General features: G+C 42.5%; 1 protein-coding gene across 2 annotated transcripts in view; it reads right to left on the minus strand.

Moving 5' to 3' along the window:
- The window catches only part of LOC141154236 (bifunctional heparan sulfate N-deacetylase/N-sulfotransferase 3-like), an 875,193-nt gene extending 851,242 nt beyond the window's left edge, over positions 1 to 23,951 (minus strand). For both annotated transcript variants that reach the window (XM_073639857.1, XM_073639839.1), the window contains exon 1: positions 23,499 to 23,951. The gene's annotated coding sequence lies outside the window, so the exon portion shown is untranslated. The remainder of the gene's footprint in view (positions 1 to 23,498) is intronic.
- Positions 23,952 to 25,533: the final 1,582 nt, after the last annotated feature.

The following is a 25,533-nucleotide window of genomic DNA, read 5'->3' on the forward strand; positions in this document are numbered from 1 at the left end:
CTTCGATATTTTCTGCCTGAACAATCGCTTTAAGTTTTGCAGTTGTGCAATAAGAAAGAAAATTTCTAGCAGTTTGGTCAGTAAGAAATGTTGCATGATTTGGAATTTAAATGATGCCATGTGTTAGGTGTTGGTCTGGTGCTGGATTTGAAATAGGTCCAGGACCTTCTGTGGTCTCCCATTTTGGTCCAGCTGGGGCTTATGCTGCTCAGCATCACCATCAGCCCCAACACCTAGCTGATCCGCGAGCACTGTTTATCTCCCAGGTAGTTGTGCCTAGCAATGTTAAGCCTGGGTTGCAGAGGGAGACAGGGCTTGTGGAATCTAAGTCCAGCATTTGCCGCACTGAGCATGTCCGTGAGCTGGCGGATCATGATTGGTGGGTTGGCACCCACCTGACCCGGTGACCTGGCACCGCCTGATTGGTCCACGGGTAACGTCACCAATGGCGCATCGGTGGGCAGGGCTTAGTCTTTTAAAGGCCCGCCCACAAACATGGCGACGCGCTCAGATCATTTTTGCAAGTGTTGTTGTTGTGTGGATGAGTGTATTCCACGTGCTCCCTAGCTGCTCTCTAGCTGCTCTCTCCGTGACCTGCCGATGCCAGAGTTCGCTCGGCTGATTAGCACAGGTCACTCAGGCAGGCTTAGATTTGCTTAGGCAGGTAGCTACGTCTTGCAGCCTGGCTCAGCCAAAGGGGTCGCCTAACACCTCGAGCAGCCTGCAGACATCCTGTCCATGGCTATCGCCTGTCAGCCACGTGGAGTAGTACCCTTCAGTCCGGTGGCACGCCGGCTGGAGGCACGTGTACCCTCGCGTAGTCACACACGCATCCTAGCGCCGCCAGAGTAGTCCCTGTGCAGTAACAGGGCTACAGATAGTTTTCCGGTCGCTCATCTCCCGTGCTGCTAATGGAAATAGAGCGTACTGCTATACCCGTTCCTGTGTGGAGAAACACGGAAGGGTTTAATATTTAAGTTGTTGCTTTCCTTTCCACCCGGAAAGTGTTCGGCAGCAGTCCACCAGGCTGCATTGCGGACCCCGGGGTCGGTTGCGTTCCATTAAATTAAAGTTGTTTGCAACCGCCCTCCTAACACCATGTGTATAAGTATTCTCACACTACTTAGGGACATATAATCATGGGTAAAGAAAAGATTTGTATAAAGAAATAAAAAGTACAATATTTTATTAAAGTTTCAAGATTAAACAATAGAATGAAGGAAATCATTAGGCTAAACAGGGGCTCACCTAATAAGCGTAGCAACTTTTTTTTTTATAGAATAAAGAAAAAAATTAAGTATACAATTATAGATGTTTTTAAATATACATGATTCTAATATTCATATTGTGATTAAGATACAGAAACCTAAAGTGCATGTGTCTATACATATCTATGACCAAAGTATAAGGTCATGCATGGCCACCGGAGACAACCAGCAAGTTATACGCTGCAATCTGATGGAATTAAAGTTCAAGTGCCTGGCAGCAAAAAAATTACCACAATCAAAGCTTATACCTAACCACATACATACACATACATTATAGCTATGATCATATCTGACCAAAAGAGAAAGTTGTATATATTAGCCACAGCTACAATCAGATGAAAATAAAGTGCAAGTGCCTAGCAGCAGATTTGAGCACACGCAGAGGTTACACTTAACCACGTATATACACATATGCAGTCCTTGGCATTCTAATCATTCATATAAAATGAGCATCTTGGATGAATTAAGACAATTAACTGTCAATGATGGTCTACTTACAATAGAAGGTCAATGAAGGGAATGCCCATGATCCCTACACCCCGAAGACGCCGTTTCGCCACCCTTTTCCAGGGGGAGTGTATAAGACAGTCTATTAAAATCTAAATGCATATGCTGTACCTCAAATTTTTTGGCAATGAGTAAATATGCATAAATTCAAATATGACCAAAAGATTTGATTCACATCGAATACAATGTATGGTATTATGCTCTGAGATCTCTCAGGACCACAGAGCATAATAAATGTACATTGAATGAAATAAAAAAAAATATTCATCTCTCCCTGACTCTCTCTTTTTTTGTGAAATTCTAGGTGATTTCAATTCATCTCTAAATATATAGACAACCATTACAGCTCCCCAGTGAGCTACTTGACAGCTTAGCATGCTAGACACTGTCCCTAATGATATCTTAAGGTTAGTTAACGCATGCAATGAATTTAGGCTTCTCCTTTCACAGTCAATGGAGTGTGAAGATTATGTGAGTATGAAAAATAAGAAAAAAAATTAGATAAATTTCTTGTAGACCCTATGACACATATCCCGAAACATGTTTGTATCACTGCAGGCATCAGGCATTTTAATTTTGTATGAGAAAGAATATGGGAAAATGATCACAGCTTTAATCTACATTGTGCTATGGAAGGTATGATTCTCAACCAGTGGTTTTCTGATTTCTGGAAGTTCCTATGCAGGAAAACAGAAGAGAAAACAAATGCAAACAAGGAATCTTTTACTTTGTTTCATTTCATTAGAGCTAGCAGATTGTAGAATAATAAGGTATAAAATCTCAAGGCATGGAGCAGTCTTCTTGAGGGCCTTTTTGATGTCTAGAATTATTAACAATTATCTTTGTTTTCCTACATTTGTCCTATTCATCTAAAATGTGAAATATTGGATTATTACTCACTGAACATATAGTTAATGATATTATTTCCCTGTTTGAAGTACTGTAACTGTATTGTAATGTGCTATAATTATGTATGGGATTGCTTTTAATTATTACACAAATAAAGTTTACTATTTTAATATATGAAGGGATTTTTTCTGGCACAAATTTGCTACGTATCAGAAAAAAAAGCCATAATTAGTAGAAAGAACAGAAGTTTTTCAGTGGTCCTAGTTATGTGACAATTACATAACAATAATTATTAAACTTGTTGGTTCTTTCTATTACAAGTATAGGAATATACCATATAGTGTTATATTTTAATTATTTTAATTATTATCATAGTGGTATAATATATGGTCAACTGACAATGACTGCATAACATTTAGTAGACTGCAGACAGGGTGCGCTATCATATTGTAATTATTTTTATTTCTGCACAATGCATAACAATTTATATATTAAGACTCAAAGTTTATGCACAAAGGCAAAATATGAGCAAACAGCTGTTAAAGCTTTAGTTGTTCATTTGTCAGCCAAAAGTGCAACAAGAGTTCTCAACGGGAACAACGTGGCGTCAAGTTGTGTGATTCGCAGAATGTAAATAATCATGGACTTGCTCAAATGTGTTGATTTTTTTCTTATAGCAAAAAATGTCTTTTTAACTAACTATATTTTTGAAGGAGTAAGACGAACAACTGGCAGACTGTAAGTGTTAATGTCTGCCAAATATCACAGAAAGAATTATTTGCAAAGAATATATTATTCAATTCCACTTTGGCTCGCACGACAATATTGGATGCATCTGTTTTTTTCAAAAGGCAGAAATAATTACAAATGTAAATTTTATTTCTGTAAAGGAAACCTGTCAGGATGGATAATGCTAGTAATCTATAGATATAGTGTTAATCTGTGGATCAATAGAAATATAAGGTGCTCGGCTGATGTACTGAACATGTGGCACCCAGGAGAAAATTATCTTTACTCCTACCGGGAGCTGCCAGCTTTCAGTCATAAAGACGTGCCACTGTCCACTATAGAAAAGGGCAATGGTGAAAAGTAGTTGTCATATGTCAAGCAAGTTTTATGATCAGAATAAGAATTTTAATGAACTGATGCTAATTGCTACTGTTATGGAACTTGGAAATTTTACAACATATTTGCTTGACATTTTTGACATCCAATGACTAACACCTTACATTTCTCATTTGTTATATTGGCTAATACTCTCCACATAGGCAGCTTTGATTATTTAAATAAGTTCTCTGATCTAAGCAGATCTTTTTTAATTAGCTACCATAGATCTGGCTTCTCTAATGCTTGGCAATAACCGATTATAGTGGCTGACCAAAATTTTTTTTGTTGAATTTGGTTAAGGATTCCAATTTCTCTTGAAACAAATTCAATATAATATTGCAGGGCACTTACAGAAACCATCAACAGGTTGCAATCACAACCACAGGTTGGCCACCCCAATAGCAATGCTATCTCATGATGCATTATCACAAAAACATGACTCTTTTTAAAAGCTTGTGATCTCTAAAATATGTTGAACCAAAACCAACTTTCCAGACCAAAAGCTGGTCTTACAGAGGTGCTTTCCATTTTGGATAATATTAGGGAGTTCCAATAGTAGAATTTATTCAAATAACCACATGAGGAATCCAAAAAAGTGGGTTTGTTTTGACACAAAACTTTTACAACAAGGGTATGTGCACACATTAAGTATTTGGTGCAGAAATTTTTGCACAATTTCTGCATCTCTTGGCTGGAAAAATGCAGAGGCAAAAAAAGTGTTTTTTTTCTGCGTTTTTTACTCACGTTTTTGGTGCAGATTTTCCCCACTCATTAGTAAGGGTGAAATCTGCAACAAAAACTCTGAAAGGATTGACATGCTGCACCAAGTCTACAAGTCAAAAATAACCAACATGTGCATGAGACTTCAGGATTCTCATTTATTTTGCTAGCATCAGGAAACCTTTCAGGTTTTGTGAAAAATGTGCATTGAAAAAACGCAACAAAAGGTCAATGTGTGCACACAGCCTAAGGCTATGTTCACACATGTTGGGTTTTGTTCAGAGTCACAAATCTGCAGCAAAATCCAACTCTGGCAGGAAATCAGCTGCATCAAAAACGCAGGTTTTGCTGCATTTTTAATGCATTTTTTGCGTGTTTTTTCAACATTTTTTTCACCATCCTTTTGTCCCTTTATGCATGTACAGTACAGACCAAAAGTTTGGACACACCTTCTCATTTAAAGATTTTTCTGTATTTTCATGACTTTGAAAATTGTACATTCACACTGAAGGCATCAAAACTATGAATTAACACATGTGGAATTATATACTTAACAAAAAAGTGTGAAATAGCATGCTGCTGCAAGATGCTGTGATAGCCATGCTGGTTCAGTATGCCTTCAATTTTGAATAAATTCCCAACAGTGTCACCAGCAAAGCACCCCCACACCATCACAGCTCCTCCTCCATGCTTCACGGTGGGAACCAGGCATGTAGAGTCCATCCGTTCACCTTTTCTGCATCGCACAAAGACACGGTGGTTGGAACCAAAGATCTCAAATTTGGACTCATCAGACCAAAGCAAAGATTTCCACTGGTCTAATGTCCATTCCTTGTGTTCTTTAGCCCAAACAAGTCTTTTCTGCTTGTTGCCTGTCCTTAGCAGTGGTTTCCTAGCAGCTATTTTACCATGAAGGCCTGCTGCACAAAGTCTCCTCTTAACAGTTGTTGTAGAGATGTGTCTGCTGCTAGAACTCTGTGTGGCATTGACCTGGTCTCTAATCTGAGCTGCTGTTAACCTGCGATTTCTGAGGCTGGTGACTCGGATAAACTTATCCTCAGAAGCAGAGGCGATTCTTGGTCTTCCTTTCCTGGGGCGGTCCTCATGTGAGCCAGTTTCTTTGTAGCGCTTGATGGTTTTTGCAACTGCACTTAGGGACACTTTCAAAATTTGCCTAATTTTTCGGACTGACTGATCTTCATTTCTTAAAGTAATGATGGACACTCATTTTTCTTTACTTAGCTGCTTTTTTCTTTCCATAATACAAATTCTAACAGTCTATTCAGCAGGACTATCAGCTATGTATCCACCTGACTTCTGCACAACACAACTGATGGTCCCAACCCCATTTATACGGCAAGAAATCCCACTTATTAAACCTGACAGGGCACACCTGTGAGGTGAAAACCATTTCCGGTGACTACCTCTTGAAGCTCATCAAGAGAATGTCAAGAGTGTGCAAAGCAGTCATCAAAGCAAAAGGTGGCTACTTTGAAGAACCTAGAATATAAGACATATTTTCAGTTGTTTCACACTTTTTTGTTAAGTATATAATTCCACATGTGTTAATTCATAGTTTTGATGCCTTCAGTGTAAATGTACAATTTTCAAAGTCATGAAAATACAGAAAAATCATTAAATGAGAAGGTGTGTCCAAACTTTGGTCTGTACTGTACATAAAGTTCAGAGAAAAAAAAAACTCACTCTGGTTTTGGCATAGTGGGGGAGGTGACTTGTTCAGGAATAGTTTAGACACTGGAAATGCATTGAGTTTGTATGACACTGTTTACTTTCACACTATGGGGTCTTCCATTGAGTTGCTCAGGGCATTGTTCAATTTTACACCTCACTGGGCCACAGGCATTGTTCAATCTCACATGAAGGTCAGCTAATGTCAGTAGGTCAGTGTACACATCACTAATTTAATTAAACTCTCCTAATACAAACAATCGTCTCAGTGACCAAGACTAGATGGTAAAATCACAAAAATAAATGAGTTTCACATGCTGCTGCACTTGCTTATTTTCACTAAAAACGCAGCAAAACTTGATAGCTATGTTCAAACATCATGGTTTTTTCAATGTTTTATACTGCTCATCACTTCCAATGGGTGAAAAACGCTGAAAAAACGCTCAAAGAAGTGACATGCTCTATTTTCTAAAAACACAACCGAGGCACAAAATACGCAAAAAAAAAAGTAAGATGTGTGAATAGAGAATTCTGGTTTCATATAGACTTTGCTGGTACTGCAAAAGGCAGCTGAAAATTTGCAGAAAAAACACTGCTACCCATAGGAGGGTGGAACACTGAAGAAGAAAGTCGGGAGATGGAATGTGCAGGTGCATGGACAAGCACCCGATGTCACAGGGACAGAGTGATGCTGTAGGAGGTGATACGTAAGATAATGAAGTGTAGGGGCAGAGTTATCTTCCAGGCAGCGTCCTCCCCATAGCCTGGAAGAGGTCATTTATATAAAAGGGATAAAAGATGATTTCTCAACAAGGCATCTGATAGGAGACATACAGGTAGGACTTTTTCAGCAGTCTACAACCCGTATGCCCATATTAATAGGTTAGATAGCTCAAATGTGGTGACAGATTAATTTTAAGTGTCTAATGACTAGAGATGAGCGTTGTTCTACTCGAACTGTTTGCCAATCTCAAATCCGAGCTGTTTTGGGCGGTGTTCGAGCCGTTCGGCGAACACGAACAATTTGAGAAAAATTCGGCTGTTCGAGGTTACGTTCGATAACTGTTCGTGCACCAAAATCATAACTGGATTTTTTCTCAGTAATGATGAAAATTAATGTTAATACGCAGTTTGAGTGTACAGCGGGGTGGGGGGAGGGGCAGGGGATGGATCTCTGCAGGAACAATGAAGATCTCCATTTTTTTTTTCTCTTTCCCGCATTTACAGTGGGGAGGTGCAATCTGTCAGCCTATCAGCAGCGCACACACGGAGCGAAGTGCTTTTTTTCACACAAGCAAGGGCATGTGTCATTGGCAGTGTATGTCACATGTCCTTGCCCTATAAGACCAAGCCATTTTCCCCGTCGCCACCATTTTCTCACTGCTGCAGCTGCGTGTTAGACGGCACCGCTGTTGCTGTGTGCGTTATACCTTGTTAATTTCAAGCCAATTTTCGCACAAATCTACAGATAGCTTGGGAGTAGGGAATAGTTGTGATTGCAGTCCTTTTAAGGACTAGGTTACAACATTTCCTACGACTTTTATCAGGCAGGTCTGTGCTCTTAAATAGATAGATTGTGGGAGTAAAGACTAATTGTAATTGGAGTCCTTTTCAGGGCTAGGTTACATCAGTTCCTATCAGTTTTTGCCAGGCAGGTCTGTGACAGTGCTGTGCAAGTTTTTTTCACAGCATTTGGCTGAATCTAGCAAAGCTAATCCTTTTTGGCCTATTGCAGAGTGTGTTAGTCAGTGGAGTAGCCTATCTGTGTTGCAAGATATACCACCTGTGTATAGAATACCATTTTTTTTACTGCACCTAGTGAAGTAAAATCTTTTGGGCATAGCATCATTCTATTAGTCCATCTATACTGACCTCCATCAGGTTGCAAATTGAATATAATTTTTTTCTGCATCTAGCTCTGAAAAAATATTGGGCTTCTAGCTGTGTGTGGGACTTGTTGTATTAGTCCATTTATACTGACCTCCATCAGGTTGCAAACTGAATATATTTTTTTCTGCATCTACCTCTGAAAAAATATTGGGCTTCTAGCTGTGTGTGGGACTTGTTCTATTAATCCATCTATACAGACCTCCATCAGGTTGCAAACTGAATATATTTTTTTCTGCATCTACCTCTGAAAAATTATTGGGCTTCTAGCTGTGTGTGGGACTTGTTGTATTAGTCCATCTATACTGACCTCCATCAGGTTGCAAACTGAATATATTTTTTTCTGCATCTACCTCTGAAAAAATATTGGGCTTCTAGCTGTGTGTGGGACTTGTTCTATTAATCCATCTATACAGACCTCCATCAGGTTGCAAACTGAATATATTTTTTTCTGCATCTACCTCTGAAAAAATATTGGGCTTCTAGCTGTGTGTGGGACTTGTTGTATTAGTCCATCTTTACTGACCTCCATCAGGTTGCAAACTGAATATATTTTTTTCTGCATCTACCTCTGAAAAAATATGTGGCCTTCTAGCAGTGTGTGGGACTTTCTCTATTAGTCCATCTATACTGACCTCCATCAGGTTGCAAACTGAATATAATTTTTTTCTGCATCTAGCTCTGAAAAAATATTTGGCCTTCTAGCAGTGTGTGGGACTTTCTCTATTAGTCCATCTATACTGACCTCCATCAGGTTGCAAATTAAAAATAATTTTTATCTGCATCTACAGTACCTCTGAAAAAATATTTGGGCTTCTAGCTGTGTGTGGGATTTGTTCTATTAGTCCATCTATACTGACCTCCATCAGGTTGCAAATTGAATATAATTTTTATCTGCATCTAGCTCTGAAAAAATATTTGGCCTTCTAGCAGGGTGTGGGACTTTCTCTATTAGTCCATCTATACTGACCTCCATCAGGTTGCAAATTGAATATAATTTTTATCTGCATCTAGCTCTGAAAAAATATTTGGCCTTCTAGCAGTGTGTGGGACTTTCTCTATTACTCCATCTATACTGACCTCCATCAGGTTGCAAATTAAAAATAATTTTTATCTGCATCTACCTCTGAAAAAATATTTGGGCTTCTAGCTGTGTGTGGGATTTGTTCTATTACTCCATCTATACTGACCTCCATCAGGTTGCAATCTGAATATATTTTTTTCTGCATCTACCTCTGAAAAAATATTGGGCTTCTAGCTGTGTGTGGGACTTGTTGCATTACTCCATCTATACTGACCTCCATCAGGTTGCAAATTAAAAATAATTTTTATCTGCATCTACAGTACCTCTGAAAAAATATTTGGGCTTCTAGCTGTGTGTGGGACTTGTTCTATTAGTCCATCTATACTGACCTCCATCAGGTTGCAAATTGAATATAATTTTTATCTGCATCTAGCTCTGAAAAAATATTTGGCCTTCTAGCAGTGTGTGGGACTTTCTCTATTAGTCCATCTATACTGACCTCCATCAGGTTGCAAATTAAAAATAATTTTTATCTGCATGTACCTCTGAAAAAATATTTGGGCTTCTAGCTGTGTGTGGGACTTGTTCTATTACTCCATCTATACTGACCTCCATCAGGTTGCAAACTGAATATATTTTTTTATGCATCTACCTCTTAAAAAATATTGGGCTTCTAGCTGTGTGTGGGACTTGTTGTATTACTCCATCTATACTGACCTCCATCAGGTTGCAAATTGAATATAATTTTTGTCTGCATCTAGCTCTGAAAAAATATTTGGCCTTCTAGCAGTGTGTGGGACTTTCTCTATTAGTCCATCTATACTGACCTCCATCAGGTTGCAAATTAAAAATAATTTTTATCTGCATCTAGCTCTGAAAAAATATTTGGCCTTCTAGCAGTGTGTGGGACTTTCTCTATTAGTCCATCTATACTGACCTCCATCAGGTTGCAAATTGAATATAATTTTTTTCTGCATCTAACCCAGCCAATAGTTTTGGCCTAATACCACAGTTTGGCCACTCAGCTCTGCTCGGTTCCCATCCATTGTTTTTTTGTGCAAACAACTCCAGAGTTGTGAATTAGTTAACCACCAAAATGAGTGGAAAAAGGCCTGCTGCTGGTGGAAAGGGGAATAGGCGTGTTGGGAAGGGGAAAAAAGGTTGTGTCCGTGGGGTAGGTGTTAAAGCAACAGTAACATCTGCAGAAGAAAGACCATCTTCCAGCCAAACTAAAATGTCTACTTCTTTTAGCGGACAATGTGATAAGATCCCTTTCTTACGGCCACGCCAATCACTACAAATTCCAGATGAGGCACAAAAACAGCAGGTGCTTCAACGGATATCAAGTGCTCCTTTAAGTGGGCTCTCCCGCACATCAACTTCAACATCACAAATACTCCAGTCCTCAAAGGTGTCACCCCAATCGCACTTGCTTCCTCACAGCTCCCAAATCTCCAGCTGCCCGTCTGAGTATGAGGTAGAACAGATGGTTGAGTCTGCAGAGCTGTTTACTCATACTATAGCCTGTGAATCAGAGGTCGACTCCAGCGCTTCTGTGAATCCAGACGAGGAAATGATCTGCACTGATGCCCAGAATCTTTATGAGTCGGATCCAGGACCAGACGCAGAAGGTTCTGACCATAATGTAGACCCTCATTCCCAAACTGTAACTCCTGTTGGTGGAGACAATGAGGAACACGATGATGAGACTCAAATACCTGATTGGAGCGACAACTTTAGTTTTTTGTCAGGGCAGGAACAGGTTGGCTCTGAGGACGACGGGTGTGATAACGCACAGGGTGATGATGATGAGGTTGGAGATCCCACTTACTGTCAACCCACAGTCAGCCAAGAGATGAGGTCAGCAGAGGAGGTGGAGGAAGATGCTAGTGACGACGAGGTCAGGTTGCGCCTTCCTGGACAGAGACGTAGTACTGGAAGCACGTCAACAACTGCATCCTCAAACACAACTCTGCCTCTCACCACAAATCGTGGTGGCTCTTCAGGTCGCATGGGTGCTAAGCCTTGCATAGCCTGGGCATTTTTTCAGATCGATAAAGATGACCCAACTCGTGTTATCTGTAACATTTGTCAGCAAAAGCCAAGTAGAGGCCAAAAAATACATAGTTTGAGTACTTCATGCATGAACCGGCACATGGACATGAAGCATAAGTTGCAGTGGGAAGCTCACTGTGCTACAATGCGGCCTAGCCGGCCGGGCCAACCACCGTCTCCCATATCTTGTGCATCCGCGGCCTCTTCATCCTCTGTGACTGGGGGGACAGCAGTCACACCTGTTTTGGGGCGCAGACCTGCCACCTCTTTACCCGCAACAGCCAGCGTGATGGGCAGGTCATCATATTCTTTGGAGGTGGTAACACCAGCTGGTGTTGAGCGCTGTCCGACATCGATAGCACCACCTTTGGATCAAGGCAACCTAACATGTCCGCCTGCATCTTCCTCACAGACCGGCAGTTTGCCGGGGACACCCTTATCAACCCCGTCTAAGCACAATAGCCAGCCCTCGGTCCCTCAGATGTGGACAAGTAAAAGACCATTTCCTCCTAGCCATGAGAAAGCTAAGAGGTTGAATTTCACCATCTGCAAGCTCTTGGCTACAGAAATGCTGCCTTTCCGCCTGGTGGACACAGAGGATTTTTGAGACCTTATGTCCGTCGCAGTGCCCCAGTACCAGATGCCCAGTCGGCACTACTTCTCAAAGAAAGGTGTGCCTGCGCTCCACCAGCATGTCGCACACAACATCACCGCTTCTTTGAGAAACTCTGTGTGTGACAGGGTGCATTTCACCACAGACACTTGGACGAGTAGGCATGGACAGGGGCGTTACATGTCGCTGACTGGGCACTGGGTAACTATGGTGACAGCAAGACAAGGGGCTGCTGTCCAAGTCTTGCCGTCCCCACGAGTTGTGCGTCAATCCTCTTTATGTCAAAGTTCCTCCACTGCTTCTGCCTCCTCAACCTCCTCTCGGTCTTCCACCTGCACCCAAAGCCTTTCTGGTCATGCCACAAGCTTTCTAACTGCGCAGAAGGGATCCTGCACACCTCCTTACTATGCTGGCAGTAGGGCTCAACGCCATCAGGCGGTTTTTACATTGAAATGTCTGGGAAATGTGAGTCACACAGCTGAGGAGTTGTGGTCAGCTCTGGAGAACCAATTTCATGAATGGTTGTCTCCACTGGACCTGAAACCAGGGAAGGCCGTCTGCGACAATGCTGCAAACCTGGGTGCGGCCCTTCGCCGGGGCAATGTCACACACGTGCCTTGTATGGCTCACGTGTTGAACCTGGTTGTCCAGCAATTTTTAGCCCACTATCCCAGACTAGATGGCCTTCTGCAGAGGGCACGGTCGCTGTGTGCTCACTTCCGCCGTTCGCATCCCGCAGCTCAGCGACTTACATCTCTACAGAAGTCGTTGGGCCTGCCACTTCACCGGCTAAAATGCGATGTGCCTACCCGGTGGAATTCAACTCTGCACATGTTGCAGTGACTGTGGCAGCACCGACAAGCCCTGGTGCAATACTTTCTGACGTATAGCCTGGGCCAACGAGATCCAGAGGTGGGGCAAATCACGCTGGAGGAGTGGTCTCAGATCAGGGACCTATGCACCCTTCTGCACAGTTTTGAAATGGCGACGAAGATGTTTAGTGCTGACGATGCCATTATCAGCATGACTATTCCGGTGATTTACATGCTGGAGCACATGTTAAACAGAATTCGGAGTCAGGTGGTGGCACAAGAGGAGGTGGAGGAAGTAGAGGAGGAGGAGTTGTATGCGGAAGGGCTAACATCTGCAAGGTCCAGACGGTCGGCAGCACCAAGGCGGCAGGCATGTGAGGGTGGGGGAGAGGATTTTACCAGGGCGCATGGTAGCAGCCAAACTAGTGAGGAAAGTGCAGGAGCCCAGGAAGAAGTGGAGGACGAACTGATGGAAGACTCATCAGATGAGGGAGACCTTGATCACATTTCTGTTGTGCGAGGTTGGGGGGAGAGGACAGAGGAAGGAAGCATGATTGTTACCTCGCCACCAACACAACAGGGACTTGGTGCTCCTGGATGCGCAACACACATGAGTGCCTTCTTGCTGCACTACCTGCAACATGACCCTCGAATTGTGAGAATTAGAAATAATCCTGACTACTGGGTTGCCACACTGTTAGATCCCCGGTACAAAAGTAAATTTGCAGAAATTATTCCTGCCATAGAAAGGGATGCACGCATGCAGGAGTATCAGCAGAGACTGTTGCAGAATCTTACATGTGCTTTTCCACAAAATACCAGTGGTGCACGTAGTGAATCTCACAGTTCCAACTTGCCCACCGTGGGACCGTCAAGTGTTCAGCACTCAAACCGTAACAGAACCACAGTATCTGCTGGTAACATCAATTTTGCGGAATCATTTCACCACTTTTTTAGCCCATCCTTTGCAAGGCCACAGGAGACAAGAAGTCTGACACATAGTCAACGCCTAGAGACGATGGTACAGGAGTATCTCCAAGTAAACATTGAAGCCATGACTGTGTCACTGGACCCTTGCTCTTTTTGGGCTTCCAATCTGGATAAATGGCCGGAGCTAGCCACTTACGCCTTGGAGATCTTGTCATGCCCCGCAGCCAGCGTTCTGTCTGAACGTGTGTTCAGCGCTGCTGGTGGTGTGCTGACAGATAAGCGCACGCGGCTCTCCACTGATAATGTAGACAGACTCACGTTCATAAAGATGAACAAATCATGGATCCGAAACGACTTTTCTACCCCTGTGTCATCCTGGGGAGAGTAAAAGCTTGATGATTGGTTAAAATCACCCTACCAACCGTTTTAAGCTTTCAAATTACTAATCATGTTTATCTGTATCTTGGCTGGAAAATAATTTGGGCTTTGTAGCAGTGCGCAGCACTGATTCTATTAGGCCATCTATAATAAGCTCCACCAGATTTAAAATTACTAATCATGTTTATCTGTATCTTGACTGGAAAATAATTTGGGCTTTGTAGCAGTGTGCAGCACTGATTCTATTAGGCCATCTATAATAAGCTCCACCAGATTTAAAATTACTAATCATGTTTATCTGTATCTTGACTGGAAAATAATTTGGGCTTTGTAGCAGTGTGCAGCACTGATCCTATTAGGCCATCTATACTAAAGCTTCACCAGATTTAAAATTAATAATAATTTTTAGCTGCATCTAGCCCGGAAAATAATTTTGGGGCTCCGAGATGCGCAAGACACATAAGTGCCTTCTTGCTGCACTACCTGCAGCATGACCCTCATATTGTCAGAATTCGAAGAAATCATGACTACTGGGTTGCCACACTCTTAGATCCCCCAAACTTTTCGATCAACCTTTTCATTTTAATAAAGACCAAAAAAATGGTCATTTTTGAAATTATAAGCATTAGAAGGTTGTTAGAAACTGAAATCAAACAGTTTTCAACTCAAAACTTCATTCTAGGTGATGTTACATTTTCACATAGGACCCCTTGTTCGAAAGGAGCTTCTGAACTCTCTGGTCCATTGAATTTGTCAGGTTTTGGATGGTTTCTGCTTCAATTGTTTTGCATGAGGACAGAATACCCTCCCAGAGCTGTTGCTTAGATGTGAACTGCCTCCCGCCATCATAGACACTCCTTTTAATGATGCTCCAAAGGTTCTGAATGGGGTAGAGGTCAGGGGAGCATGGGGGTCACACCATAAGTTTGTCCCCTTTTATGCCCATATCAGCCAGAGATGCAGATGTTTTATGTGCAGCATGAGATGGTGCATTATCATGCAAAAAAATGATCTTGCTGTGAAATACACGGTTCTTCTTCTTGAACCATGGCAGGAAGTGCTGTTTGAGAAAATCCACATACATTATGGAGTTCATCTTTAGCGCCTTCAGGGATCCTAAAGGGGCCGACAATCTCTCTCCCCATGATTCCAGCCCAAAACATTACTCCACCTCCTCCTTGTTGGCGCTGTAGCCGTGTTTGCGTGGGGTGTCCATCAACCAGCCATCCTCCACTCCATCCATCTGGACCATCGAGCGCTGCACGGCACTCATCCGTGAACAAAACAGTTTTGAAATCAGTCTTCATGTAATGTTTGGCCCACTGGAGCCGTTTCTGCTTGTGTGAAGTGGATAGAGGAGGTCGACAGGATGGCGTATGCACAGCTGCAAACCTCTGAAGGACCCTGCATCTTGTTGTTCGGGGGACGTTGGAGGCACCAGCAGCTTCAAAAACTTGTCTGCTGCTATGACAAGGCTTTTTTGCCGCTGCTCTTTCAACCTAACGTAATTGCCTGTAGGAAAGAGTCCTCAATTTGCCATTATCAGCACGCACACGTGTGTACTGTGAATCAGCTACATACTTCTTGATTGCCAAGACACTTCATCCTGATCATCGCACAATGTTGATTGTAGTCATGCCTTGACCTAAACACTTCACAATTTGTTGCTTCTCAGCAGCCGACACATCCTTTTTCTTTCCCATTTTGGCAGAAAATGTAGGCTGCTTAATAATGTGCGACAGCCTTCTTAAGTAGTCTTGCCTTTCATTGGACACACCTGCCAAACTAATTAGCACAGGTGTCTGCAATTGCTTACAGTGATATAAAGAGCCCTGACACACATCACCATCAATGAGTTTAACTGACAAACAAACAAATTCTTCCCTTATCACTCCTAAACACTTTTTGCATAATTTGGAACACAGTGTACATGTGCTTTTCCACAAAACACCAGTGGTTCACGTAGTGAATCTTACAGTTCTAACTTGCCAACCGTGGTCTGTATGGAGTTGTTCAATAAAGGGCCCAAAATTAAGATAACATAGATGGGAGAGGTCTCTATGAATAGGAATTCCTAAGTATTTGATACCCTGTGAGGGCCAGGCAAAGGGAAAGTTGGACTGGATGGAATCCTATATGGATTTGGGGAGGGAGACATCGAGGGCCTCAGACTTCGCTGCATTGATTTTAATATTTGACCATGTAACAAAGTGATCTATTTCAGCCATAACAGCATGGATGGATATATGTGATTGAGTGATATATACTAGGACATCATCAGCAAATAGAGAGCACTTGTACTCGGTGCCTCCCACCTCAATCCACCTAATATTGGGGTTATGGCGAATTGATGAGAGCAGGTGCTCCGTCACTAGGATGTATAAGAGAGGGGACAGAGAACATCCCTGCCTTGTCCCATTGGTGATTGTGAAAGGTGATGAAAATGTTCTGACGCGCCCCCTGGGCCTTGGGACACCCGGAGCCGGACCCTTTTTGGTGGATGCTGGTGGTTGTAGTCTCCGTGGTGGCGACCCGGTTCCATGGCTCAGGGCGGTCAAACCAGTGGCGGAACTATTTATGTGGTTTTGATGTTTAAATGTCCGACTACGCCACCCGTGGATTGCGGTCAGAGTGAACCGCTGCTCCAGGGCAGACCGCTGAGGCTGGTGTTGTGGGTGCAGCAGAGCGTAGCATAACTCCCCACGGGAGGAGTATAGCCTCAGGGCAGTGTATGCGGAGGATGGGGGTGATGGTGCAGGGCAGCAGCAGTAACGACACGGAGTCAGTGATGCAGTCCAGGGCCTTTACTCACAGTTCTTATTATCCAGACCACGTCTGCAGGTAACGGCTGCCCACGTCGTACTGTGCTCACCAGGTGAGGGGCTCAGACAACTCCCAGATAACTTTGGAGCGCTTCACAGGACCCCCTTTGTGTGTCCATTGTCTGGCCTTTCTTACCAACCCTTCTGTCCGGCTGCCTCGGGCCTCCTCTTGGTAAACTTGGCGCCAGTTTCCCTGACCCTATGTGGTGCCTTCCTAGCGGGTGTAGCGAGGGGCTGCGCCACATAAAATGTCACAGCCTCCTGTTTGTCGCTGAGGGTCGTTTCCTGCCTCCACTAGTTTCGGGGACCGGTCTCCCCCTTTGGCCTGACCCCTCCACGCAGGTGGATTCGGGCGTGCGGTGGCGACTCGCCCGTCCGCACCTCTGGGATCCCTTCGTTCCTCGTTCCTGGAGCCTTCTCCACTCCTCTTCCTTCCTTCTCCCTCTTCCAGGCCTGGGCCTCTGTTACTAGGCCCGCCTCCGGAGCAGAGCTCATGCAGAGCCCCTGCTCCCTGCCACTTCTGCTCAGACTTCTCTGCACTGAACTAAGATGGTGCCCACCTTTTATACTCCCTTCTCAATGCACCCAGGAACTGCTTACTCCCTGCTCCTGCACTACAGGGTTCCCCTTCCTCAGTGTTCCCTCCCCCCACTCCAGCCAGGGACAGGGACTGTCGTGCCCATCTCAGGGGCATATTGGTCGCCCTGCCCCATGGCAATGTGGTGTAATGCATGCAGGTGTCGGGTCCTGATCCACACTACATCCTTACCTGAGAGTGAGATATCACACCTCTGGGTGAGGTGCAATACCTCTGTAGCAACCGAGCCCTCAGGGTGCTACAGTTCCATTTATCTTCAGCCTAGGTGACGTATTGCGATACAGGGCCGTGATTTTGGCTATAAAAGGGTCCCCTAGACCCCTACCCCAAGCTTTTTAAGAGAATCATATATGGCGTGCCAGGAGACTCTATGGAATGCTTTCTCAGCATCCAACGAGAGTATCTAATTACAAATTTTTAACTGCATCTAGCCCAGGAAATACTTTGTGCCTAGTAGCAGTGTCTGCTAGTCAGCGGATTATCCCGGCTGTTAAGCAAGCTACACCACTTGTAGTTTGGATACTTAATTTTTTCAAAGGAAATGCTTCAGGACCACGGGATACTCAGTGAAGAGCATCAGGAGGCACCCCAAGGCATAGGGGCTGGGACTGGCAGTAGGATGCCTTGCGGTGGACAACCGAGCTCGATCCTTATAAAAGCTTTTTAACTGCATCAGCTTTAGTGGACGCTACTGGAGCTGGAATTATGCGGCTGCTGGCATCAGACTTGCCCTCCAATAGATCCTTGTAAATGAATTTAAAGTGTATTCATTCAAATTAGAGAGACAATTTAAATTAAAAAGCTTAGAGCTGCCTCCACCACAAGGGGGCTCGCTCGACCCACCAGCGGACAGGCACCAGTATTGGGAGAGGGGGGCTGGCCGTCAGGGTTCACCGCGGCTCTGGCACAAACCCGGCGACGCGGAGGTGGCACGGGCAGGAGCGGACTGAACGTGTCGGCTTCTCACTTTTTGGATTTTAGAAGGGCATGACATGCCTATATCTGTGTCTCCCCCTCCTTTTACTCCTCCACCTCTTTTCTTTTCGCATGACTATATGTACCTGTCACTTTTCCATGTGTTAGTTGTGTCTTCTGAGCAGTTTGTCAGCTTTTGGACACCTTTGAAGGTGTTTTCTATGTGTTTCTATGTGTTTTTGTTTGCCTGCCATTGGTTTTAACGGTGTTCGAAGGTGTTCGACGAACAGTTCGACGAACAGTTCGGCGAACACACGGGTGTTCGACGAACCGAACCGAACTCGAACACTACGGGGGTGGCTCAACACTACTAATGACACAGAGCAGTGACATTTTATAATGAAACTTTAATGATGAATGAATAGGTAAAATTGATGTTTAATAAATTTAACATTTGAAGCTCATAGTAAAGAGCAAAATTTGAATAATTTCCTTTCTCAAACTACAGAAATCATAAAGTTTTTTTTAGCAGAAATAAAAAATACACCTGTGCCAAGACTTCATGTATACATAAGGCATGGCAACTTTATATTAAGGTAAAATTAATGTGGTATAAAAATATTCAGTCATTCACTCACTCATTTTTATAGTCACAGCTACAAGAGGACATATCTTAAAATATCTTAAAAAATGCAAGTTAACATATCCTAGAAAATGAGTCCCATCTATTTAAATATAATGTCACAGTAATTTTCACTACAAAAGCTAGTACTACACTTTTGCTTCTTAAAATACATATGAAAATCACTTCATTCCATATAGGTAAATGGCACAAATGGCTGCCTTACTTACTTATAACTGCCCTACTTCTTTTATAATTTATGAAAAAAAAAGTATTGTCAGTTTTTGAAAAGTACTATTATTCGAAATACCATGTATTATACTTCAATTGCATTCCTTTTTTCATATAAAATGTATAATAAATGAGATTGACTTGCAGTAGCAGAAATATTATACAGCTGAAGCTCTTCTTTATAAAGGTCGTCTGTTATAGAAATTTCTTTTAAGGCATGTATGCGCTTGAAATAAAAAACAGTGGCATACTCACCTCCTAGCCCCCCCATAGGTCCATTGCTCGGCGGGTTTGAGCTAGATCCGGAAGTAATGCCCGCTTCGACTGTAATTGGCTACAGTAGTCAAGTGACTAAAAGAGCTTGTCATCAGCAAGTCTATTTTGGAACACCCCTTTAATGTCCCTGACCGGCAAGATTGATCTCGACAATTTAATCCCTTCCTTAGGGTTAGACAATGCAATCAAGAAGTGCAAATGGGTTTCTGCAGCTTAACAATAGGCCATGTATAGGAGCCTAATAGGCCACCAGTCATATTAACAACGGCATGCAACAATACATTACAATCCAGATGTATTGCAATATATGATTCAAGCGATCAAGGCCCCTTGTCATACCTCCTATTCCAGACAACATTCCTCCTTTTTGTATAGTATTTACAGTGGGATTTAATCAGACATTGTACTTTGGGATGTATCCTTTAATATAATGTTCACTTGATGGGACACTATTCAGTTTATGGGAAACTTTTGTGTCAGCTATTTGGAAAGTTCGAATTTTGTTATTTGGATATCTTTTTGCCCATTGTCACTTTTTGCAACATCTATTGTCATAACAAATTTCTTGCACATTGATATGAAATCCCTTGTTTTGGTTTCATTGGAAGGACTGCCACTTGATATATGATAGATATATGCCTTTCATGTGCTTACATGCACTTTTTAATATGTTATTATGTGGTCTGCATTGGTGAATTTGGGTTATGTTGTATGTAATAACATATCTTTATTAGTGCAATGTGTGCATGGCCTCAATTAGCTCCTTTCCTTATGAGAAGAGGAGTGCCTCACCACAGATAGCAATGTAACTGATGTCTGAGTGCGACGAGGTAACTGTGAGGAGTCATCTACGAAAGACTACAAAGTATCAGACCAGTTACTGCAGGATATTGCTGACGAAGTGAGGTGACCCTGATAGTAGCAGTGACAAGTGCAGTGAACCCATGCAGAGCCGCGTAAAGAGTGACACAGAGACTGTACCAAGTGTCAAAAAAGTGTCGGTACATTGTTGCGAAAGCTATTTTGACTTTCTCTGTTCAAGTCAATCTGTTACCTCCTAAGTGAATGTTGAGACCATCACGCATGTTGCCTCATAAACGACTGTGCAACCATCAAGCTTATTGTCTCCCTGTAAGTAAAGTTGTTGAAATGACATCTGTGTGAGATTACATCCTTACACCATCACTGAGTGGGAAACTCCTTCATCACCATAGGCCACTATATTCAAAATTATTTTCATAAGGGTACGCCACCACATCTACAGCCAAGGTCTGACATGAGGGTCTATATTAATGCCCATTATTAGCAGTAATATGTTTAAAGGGGTTGTCTGGTCCAAATCGATAAGTCTGCAGACACTCTGTGTGACTGCAGACTTATGAATCCCCCCAGAGCACGCAATGTGAGCTTGTGGGGATTCGCCGGTTTCTGACCCGGGACCATATGGTATGTATGCGTTAAACATACTCCCAGCCAGGGCCCATGTAGATCGCACGGGCTCTCTCCATACAAGTGTATTGAAGCGAGGCCGTGCCCACTGGCCGGGAGTATGTATAACTCATGCATTTTCTCTGGTGCAGCGCACAGTGAGTGTCCTGTGGGGATTCATAAGTCTGCAGTCACACAGAGTGTCTGCAGACTTATCGATTTGGACTGGACAACCTTTTTAACATGCACATATGAATGTAATGTATGAGTGTTGTCATATTTTAGTTAGGAATAAAGATTTCTTTTATGTCTCACATTCTGGCAAGATGCCTAAAGACTATTTGCCTGATACTACACTAAATGTACATAATTGGAGTCAAATTTTTATTTAGATGTATTAAAATAGATTAATGACTACATACAAATGTCCACTTTGTGACCCTATAAAAAGGGATATTTGAAAGCTACAGAAGCACCATTTTACTGGGTGAATTGAATTTTATCTAAGCTATGTGGATATTGCATACATTTTGTCTAATAAAGAAAAACTTTAAATGAATGAAAATATATTGAAATTCTCATCATATTATGTCAAATTTAGTAACTACTAGAAATGAGTGAATATATTGGATTGGTAATGAACTCTAATTGTATATTACAAATATCTGCATTTTTCAAAATGCTAATTTTTTGTAATTCGCTTCTGCGCAGATTCAGGAAAAGTAGTGGCTGCTGACGGCAATTTTAGGAACTGTAAAGGGCCACCAAAAGGTTAAGAAATAAAAAAAAATACTTATACTCACTTTACCACTCACGCCTCCGGCCCGTCAGCTCTTCACCGTCACCGGTTCGGTTTTCGTCTCATTTCCTTATTACCAAAAAGCGCTGAAATTCCAAGGCCTCTTGCGCTAGGCAGGGACTTCCAGTTCTGATGAAGCTCAAGATCATGATTAATGTCGTGATCTTACACATGTTTGCCAGCCTAGTATTAGGAGGTCCAAGGGTTCAGTGATAAGAAGATACGGCGAGAACTGGACGGGTGACATTGAGAAATGGACGGGCTGGAGAGGCGAGCGGTAATATTTTTTTTTTACTTTTTACATCCTACATTTATTACGCTCTGAGATCTGAAGTGACCCCTGAAGATAAAAAGGGATAGTAAATTCCCTTATTCTGTAGAATAAATTTGAAGTGATTTCCTTATAACTTCCCTGAAAATGAAATTTTCTAGGAAAAATTGCACAAACAGGCGTATTCGAGTTTTCTGCCTGATCCGCTCATCTCTAGTTACTACTGACAGTTACATATGTTTCTGGTATATTGTACAGGATGATTGCAGCTCTTCATAATTTTTAAACCTATATTTACAGATAAGGCGATTGTCAATGTTGTTCATCAATGAACCCGCCTTGTCCATATATCACCATTGATGACAAGAATCTGTTCACTAAGAAGTACTGATAAATCCCAAGGCAGTCCAGCCATTATTTACAGCTGCATTCTGTATCACAAATTGGATTCTAACAGCCTCTGGTGGATTTATTATGCTACATCTGACAACTGATAAGAATAAACCAGCTGCCAAGCGTATCTGCCAATGGTAAACCACTTCTGTTAAAGTAGATGACTATTGGGAAGTGTTACTGTATCGCTAATTTCTTTATTGTATCTTTGTTTCATAATGTCTAAAAACAAAAGAGAGTTTGCTACACAGAAAAAGAACTCAAGCTCATTTTGACATTTGCTAAATTGATTGATTTTTTTTTCTTACTAGAAATTCCAATGTGTCTGATGATCACAATACTTTACTAGCTTATATTGATCTTCAACTGTTCATTTCCTCAGATATGCGGAGCTATGGCAGAAATATATTCCTAACACCAGTGAATGATTTTGTCTCCTGTGGAATTGCCTCCAAAATACAGCAGTAAGAACTCTGCCTGCAATAAATCATTCTCATAATTATCAAGTGAAGAAAGCCTTCTTAAGACAAGTGACATATTTTTGGCCATTGTACATTTGGTTTCCCTCAGAGCAGTACTACCACTCAGTAGAAGATGAACCTGGAAAATCAATTGCTTGATTTATTTGCAATCTTTAAGAAACACACATACAACGCGAGCCTGATGTCTCAATATTATAACTCACAGGTCTGCACGCACAGAAAAGGAATGGAATAAGGACTCTTGCGTTAATTGTCTAGTAAATCAATTAAAAATACTCTAGATCATAAAAACACAAGAGGGCATCCATGCTACATGTAGGATATTTTAATTAAAACGCTATAAAATAAAACATATCACAAAAAAATATAAAAGAACAATAACAAGAAACACCCAAGGGAAAGGGTTCCTGCTTTGAATAAATTGCAGAAGCTTATTTCATCAAGATCTTAAGAGTGTGGAAAAGACAATTGGGAATCTTCACATTGCTACAACGTTACATCCATGTTCTGGAATGTAGATACATTGAAGTCATCAGTTATATTTACTAGGATTAACCATAAGGAATGGTATGGTAAAAACCTTTCACTAAGGTATGAAAAAAAGATTGAATATGGACTTTATAAATAGAATTTTATATGCATCTCATCAGTAAAAAAATATCAAATCTGACACTGAACTGCTAATTACTTAGTAGTGGGGCAACCAGGAAACTTCACAATGGATGGGACACTGCACTTTTGGAAGACAGGCAAGTAAGCAGAAACTTTCTTGTATGAAGGTGTTAAGAGTATTGATGCAGGGGAGATAAGTGCTGGTAATACCTGGAATTTGCCTGGGTTATCATGTCAGACTTCCTCTTGATGTAGTGCAGAAGAAAGGTGTTAAGTGCTGCAGGTCGTCTGTGGGACAGCTCTCAGGATCAGCACCAGGGTCAGCGCCTTCCAGATGGAGTGGGGAGGGGTGGGCACAGCAGCCCTCCTCTCAGTCACTGCAATCCTGGCTCTGGAGAAGACATGTCACTCCCGTCCTGGAGAAGTAGTGAGAGGAATCAGCTCCTTGCAGCACGGCTCTAGCAGGAGGAGGACAGGCTGCTCCAGCAGGAGGAGGACAGGCTGCTCCTGCCGCTCGGTGTCCCTGGTACCTACAGCATCTTCCTCTCTCTGCTGCTCTCCTCCTTCTGTCAGGAGTCCGTGCGGCGGGGGAAGGGACTCGCTGGCTCTACTGCTGCAGCTCTGTTTGGCTGAATCGTAATGACAGACACTTTTTTGTGTCTAGTCTATTCTTGCCAGAAGGCAGGGGGCTTAGAGAGGAAGACTTGTGCTTTTTGTGAGGGGCTGGATAGTGACTCAGTGAAAATGAGCAGCTCTGAGTTGGAGGAGTAACCTGGGGTCATCTCAGAAGAGGAAACAAATGCATAGCCATATTGTATGGTGGCTTGTGTTATGTCAGTATGGAGAATTATTCTAAATGATTGCTCTTTAGTGTGACATTACTACAGGGCAAGCGAAAAAGCTCAGGTCAGCGTGGCTAGACGTCTGTCCAAGTGACATAGGGCATAGCACATCTCTTCTGTACTTATCAGTTGTAGTAATACACTACATTTATATGTATATACAGTACAGACCAAAAGTTTAGACACATCTTCTCATTTAAAGATTTTTCTGTATTTTCATGACTATGAAAATTGTACATTCACACTGGAGGCATCAAACTATGAATTAACACATGTAGAATTATATACTAAACAAAAAAGTGTGAAACAACTGAAAATATGTCTTTTATTCTAGGTTCTTCAAAGTAGCCACCTTTTGCTTTGATGACTGCTTTGTACACTCTTGGCATTCTCTTGATGAGCTTCAAGAGGTAGTCACCGGAAATGATCTTCCAACAATCTTGAAGGAGTTCCCAGAGATGCTTAGCACTTGTTGGCCCTTTTGCCTTCACTCTGCAGTCCAGCACACCCCAAACCATCTCGATTGGGATCAGGTCTGGTGACTGTGGAGGCCAGGTCATCTGGCGTAGCACCCCATCACTCTCATTCTTGGTCAAATAGCCCTTACACAGCCTGGAGGTGTGTTTGGGGTCATTGTCTTGTTGAAAAATAAATGATGGTTCAACTAAACGCAAACCGGATGGAATAGCATGCCGCTCCAAGATGCTGTGGTAGCCATGCTGGTTCAGTATGCCTTCAATTTTGAATAAATCCCCAACAGTGTCACCAGCAAAGCACCCCCACACCATCACACCTCCTCCTCCATGCTTCACGGTGGGAACCAGGCATGTAGAGTCCATCCGTTCTCCTTTTCTGTGTCGCAAAAAGACACGGTGGTTGGAACCAAAGATCTCAAATTTGGACTCATGGGACCAAAGCACAGATTTCCACTGGTCTAATGTCCATTCCTTGTGTTCTTTAGCCCAAGCAAGTCTTTTCTGCTTGTTGCCTGTTCTTAGCAGTGGTTTCTTAGCAGCTATTTTACCATGAAGGCCTGCTGCACAAAGTCTCCTCTTAACAGTTGTTGTAGAGATGTGTCTGCTGCTAGAAATCTGTGTGGCATTGACCTGGTCTCTAATCTGAGCTGCTGTTAACCTGCAATTTCTGAGGCTGGTGACTCGGATAAACTTATCCTCAGAAGCAGAGGTGACTCTTGGTCTTCCTTTCCTGGGGCGGTCCTCATGTGAGCCAGTTTCTTTGTAGCGCTTGATGGTTTTTGCAACTGCACTTGGGGACACTTTCAAAGTTTTCCCAATTTTTCGGACTGACTGACGTTCATTTCTTAAAGTAATGATGGCCACTCATTTTTCTTTACTTAGAATTTGTATTATGGCAAGAAAAAAGCAGCTAACAGTCTATTCAGT

Source organism: Phyllobates terribilis, unplaced genomic scaffold (assembly GCF_046119375.1).
Source record: "Phyllobates terribilis strain yellow unplaced genomic scaffold, ASM4611937v1 Scaffold_1__5_contigs__length_1240528914, whole genome shotgun sequence".
Classification (NCBI taxonomy): domain Eukaryota; kingdom Metazoa; phylum Chordata; class Amphibia; order Anura; family Dendrobatidae; genus Phyllobates; species Phyllobates terribilis.